The sequence below is a fragment of the Takifugu flavidus genome, chromosome 12 (genome assembly GCF_003711565.1).
Source record: "Takifugu flavidus isolate HTHZ2018 chromosome 12, ASM371156v2, whole genome shotgun sequence".
Taxonomy (NCBI): domain Eukaryota; kingdom Metazoa; phylum Chordata; class Actinopteri; order Tetraodontiformes; family Tetraodontidae; genus Takifugu; species Takifugu flavidus.
In genome coordinates this window covers 13,329,311-13,334,561 of record NC_079531.1, presented here as the reverse complement: position 1 = coordinate 13,334,561, position 5,251 = coordinate 13,329,311, and the positions used below count along the sequence as shown (strand labels likewise).

Sequence of the window (5,251 nt, the reverse complement as noted above, 5' to 3'; positions counted from 1 at the left end):
TCCCTTTTAAGTGTTTTAAGACTCATTCCAAAGTCAGATATTTTGTTGTAATGCTTCTCTTCATTTTCATTTGAAATTAAGCACATGTTTTCTCCATATCCCAAGATGTGTATTTTTCTCCAATGAGGTGAGGTTACCAAAGCACTCCATCCATCCATCTGCTCCTGGTCCGGCCCTTTGTCAAATGTTAGAACCCATTGTGGCCCACGAATCAAAATGTTTGCCCACCCCTGCCTTAAACAGAGCAAGAGTAACAGGGAAAAAAACAAGGGATTAAGGCAAACAGAACACAAAATTTTAACTAGGCAGTGCCCTAGACAATGCATCTGCCAGGACATTCTCTGCCCCCTTTATATGGCGGATGTCTAAGTTGTACGGCTGCAGGAAAAGACACCATCTCATGAGTCGCTGATTTTGGATTCTGCAAAGAATGGAAAAGAGTCAGGTTTAGTGATCTTGTTCACTTTGCGAAAATCAGTGCATGGCCTAAAAGTATGATCTGGTTTAACCACCAGCAAACATGGTGAAACCCAACTTGAACTAGAGGGCACTGCAATGTCATGCTCTAACATGTACTTTACCTCTGACTCAAGCTATTCACGTTTCTTCGGTGAAACGCAATAAAAAAAGTTGCCGAATAGGTTGAGCATCTCCTACATCTATGTCATGCTTAATTAAGTGAGTACGAGAGGGAGTGTCCGAAAACAAGGAAGGGAAAAAACGTATCAGTTCAATTAGCTGATCAGACAAATGATCCAACAACCTGTCTAACTTACTAAGAGACTCAGAGTTCTTAAGACGGCCCTGCATGATGCTATCATCAGGAACATTCACATCCTCCTTTTCACCCCCTACCAATACAGACACAGGGTCAGGATTTCCCACTGAGGCTGCCACTGCTCTTTCCCCCAGTATACCACTAGACAAAGACGGAAGGGCGTAATAAGGTTTCAACAGGTTTACATGGCAAAGCTGTGACTTCTTCCTACGATCAGGCGTTGCAATGATGTAATTCTGATCCGAGATCTGCCTTAAAACAGCATAAGGGCCTGCAAATTTTGCCTGAAAGGGAGAACCCAGCAGAGGAAGAAGTACCAACACCTGGTCACCGGGGCTAAAGACCCACCTTTCTACTCTACGGTCAAATAACCCTTTCATTGTCCTCTGGGACTTTTCCAAGTTTGCTTTTGCCAATTTTCCCACTGTTTCAGAACCAGAACTAGAATGACTCTGAGCTCGAGTGACTACCCCCAGTGGATAAACTGCTGCATCTGTATGTTTCCCACTACAGGCCTCCACAGTATCAGACCTAGTAGCCACTTCAGGGGTAGGAAGTGAACCACTCCGCACATGAGTTCTGGCCAAGTCATTTCCCAAGATCACCTGTATTCCTGCTACAGGCAGCTTTGGACACACCCCAAGTGAAACCTCACCCTGCACTAGATTTGAAGACAAAGATAAGTTATGTAAAGGAACAGTCAAAACATTTAGACCCATCCCCCTAACCTTAACACAACTGCCAGTGTCACTGTCCGAGGAAAATGGCAGCACTGACTCCAGAATAAACACAAAACCTTGGGAGACATAGGGACGATACCCTGGGTCAACTGACCTAAAGTCAGACTCGTCTAACCCTGAAACCACAGGTAGGTCAGGGGTAACCACCACCATAGAGCTAGTATGCTGTTGCACAGCAGCTATTGCCCCAGCCTTTTCAGCAGCACGAACTGACACAGCCAAAGCCACAGGCTTTGCAGGACGGATTTCCTGGTCGAACCTGCTGTTAGACTTCAACACTGGACATTCCCTCTTCCAATGACCTTGTCCCAAACAGTAATTACAAGTTTTACCCTGGTACTGTTTCTCATGACTACCACCACTCTTGGGCAAATCAACTTCTAATTCCAAACTCAAACCATCCATCTGCTGACTAGTGGAAGGCATGTCTCTATGACTCCAGTTTCCCCGGATCTTGTGAGTCAAGGCATACTCATCTACTAAAACTGTAGCCTCCGATGCACTCTTTACTTTATGCTCCGCCAGAAATGTAGCTATACGCTCTGGAAGAGTAAATCTGAACTGTTCCAACAAAAGAAGCTCACACAATTGTGGAAAGGTCTCTACTCCAGATGCAATTCGCCATCGATTAAAGAGAGTAGTTAACTCCCTAACAAACTCCACATATGTTTTATCATCTTGTTTTCTAGAAGTTCTAAATTTCTGTCGATATGCTTCTGGCACCAACTCGTACGCCTTTAAAACTGCAATCTTCACAGTGTTATAGTTTTCACTGTCAGCCATACTTAACACAGAAAAGGCTTCTTGAGCTTTACCAGTTAGAACACATTGCAGCAGCAATGTCTGTTCATAGTCAGACCACTTCCTTGCCTTGGCCAGCCTTTCAAACAACAAAAAAAAATTATCAAGATCTTCCTCAGAAAATTTTGGAACCAGTCTCAAGTTACTTGCAACATCAAAATAAGTACTCTGTGCTGACAAGCTACCTTCAGAGGGACCAGAAAGTTTACCATCTTTGATCAGGTCAAGACGGTAACGCTCTAAACTCTGTTGCTCCTGCTTCAATTCAGCCTCACGTAACTGAACCTTCAGCTTTAGCTTCTCAAGTTAAAAAGCGTACTCCTTAGCCCGTGCCTCCCTCTCCACTGCCTGCTGATGCTGTAATACTAGCAGTTCCTTCTGCTGCTCAAAAGTTAAAGCTCCAAACCCCTCAACCTGAGAAACCTGTTTATGAGGTTCCAGAGACCTACCCACTACTGGAGGCATGATGTCAGAGCTCAACTCCTCTACTTGAGGCAAAACCTTCTGCAGAACCAGGTTTGCCTTTAAAGTAGACAATATAGTGTCTTTACGTGATGGCCTAGGGCACTCCACATCAAAATGCTATGCGACTTTTAACAGCTGTTCTTTCTTGAAAGTCTTTAATAACTCCCAATTTGGATTCTGCAAAAACTCATCTACTGAAGCCATGTCCACAACACTAATGCTAGTACCCTGAATTACTCAAACCGTATAAACTTACTAAACCCAAGTCTAGCACGCTAACCAACAACACAACAAGCTAGTCAGCCTGGTGTGCACACAGCAGTCACATGTGGAGCAACTTTCCCCTAGCTACCTACCTAACCAGGGAGCTAACTAGCTCACTCAACCCCTAGACTTCATGCAAAAGTTGTGGTGGGAAGATTAAACACAAAGCCCAGTGACTCGGTTAAACGACCAGCACGCTGGCAGCCCACCTTGACAGTCCTGGAAGTGTCCCCGAGACAAATGCTCTAACCACACTAGTGCACCAAAATAAACTGAAACAACAAACAGGTCTAGTCACCCAGACCACCTTAGACCTACCGGGAAAGGTATCTCCAACACCTAGTGCCTGCCCTGAAGCACACCAGGCCAAAAACTTCTAAAACCATAAGTGGACAAAGCACCAACGCTCTCTAACTGGGTAAACTCAACCCTCAACAACTGTATGCTAAACTCCCTCCAACATTTATGTTTAACCTGACAAACATCAACTGCCAAGAAAACCCTAACAACCATTTCTTCAGGGATTTTTAAAATCCCGGACGAGCCCCCATTTGTTACGACTTGGCTCAAAGTTGTAACAAAAAGAGGGAATCAGCACACAGAAAGATCAAATCATCTAAAGATTTTATTGAGAAACCCAAACCAAAATGATGAGACGGCCACGAGGTATGGTGGCAGCAGCCCAGCCAGAGAGAGAGACAAAGGAGAACCGCCCCTTTTATGCCCTCTGGCTCCTCCCAGCTCGCAGGTGAAACCAGTCTCACTGATGACCCACCCAGTCTCTGGGTAAACAAAACAAAACACATGGGCGGGCCGTCACACCTGTAAAAGCTGAACTTAATCACTTGCACATTAAATAGAATAGTGCCACAAATGATTGGCTGTGTACCCAGACACTTAAGTTTTACATGGGCATAACTATGATGAACTAGGTAAAAGTTCTTAGAAATTTTACCATCAATGAACAGGGAACTAACAAAAACATCAGTTCTGTGCTTCATGTGAAGTGGACAACACTTCAACAAATCTTTTAAAATACTTCATGACAAAATCTCACCATATATTGTCAACAACATAGACAATAATGAATTTTAACAGTTCAAACACTAAATATGCAACTCTTTTGTTAACTGGCAAATGATTATATCAGAGGCAAAGGGGTTTAACTACTGTTTTTTTTTTTTTTACATGACTCAACTACAATCCACTTGAACAGGCTAAAGAACACAAGTTAAAGTCATGTCTGGCTTCCCCATTAATAGTCACAGCAAAAGCTTTGTTTTCAGAGACCTTATGCGCTGTGAGCATCGAGAACCGCCAAGCTCAAAAAAGATGGCCTGAATTGCTTCAAAGGTATACCTCATCTGCTTTGGATAATTAATGTTGAGGGCATACAGAAGGTCAAAGAGGTATGCCAAGGGAGTAGAGAGATCTGGAATGTTATGTAGCACGATGTCCCCTTCCATCACAACTGCCTGGTCTCGCACAGATGTACTGGCATCGTCATCTTGTAGGATGGTGAGGATGGCAACAGATGCACCGTTCAGCACTGGTTCCAAAATGTCAGTGTCTTGAAGAAAAGTAACAGATGTATTATTGAGAGCTAAGAAAAACTAAAGACAAAATACATTTCTACTGATATGAACTTAAACTTCTGTACCATGCTGGTCATTTGACTCATGGAGGTTTTAATAAGAAAAAGCATATTTTCTTTTAATTAATGACACAGTAGCTTTCACCCACCAACTTTGTGATGAGTTTTGTACAAAAGTATTTTCTGCTACAGAACACCCACCAACAATGCCCAGCTGCTCAGCAGAAAAAAGGGAGTGAGAGTTATAGACAACTGCAATCCTCACCATAAAATTATCTGGACTGCACTGAGGAGGTGTATATTTCCATTCTGGATGAACTCATCCTTTAAAACATCTCATGGGAATTAGGAATTAGTTTTACTTGCATTACTTTGTCTTACCAAGCACTTCAGGAAAACCTTTGTTGCATCTTCTTGGAGGAAAATGGACAGGCCTCTCAGTGCTGCTGTCTTTCGGTGGGACACAATGTCGGATGTCTAAAGAGTATTCAGTGGAAAACAAGCATTTCAATTAGTATATACTATATAAAATTATTATATACATAATGTACTGAAACACAATCACATCTTTTTCTGTTTCTCTTATGAGAGAAGTATATTCATACTCTT

The 5,251-nt window shown here is 42.8% G+C and overlaps 1 long non-coding RNA gene across 1 annotated transcript; it reads right to left on the bottom strand.

The window, feature by feature from the left end:
- Positions 1-306: 306 nt before the first annotated feature.
- LOC130535496 (uncharacterized) lies at positions 307-4,613 on the bottom strand. The gene is made up of 2 exons (XR_008953148.1): positions 4,408-4,613; positions 307-421 (listed from the first exon to the last, which is right to left on the bottom strand). It is a non-coding gene; the product is annotated as an uncharacterized LOC130535496 (long non-coding RNA).
- Positions 4,614-5,251: the final 638 nt, after the last annotated feature.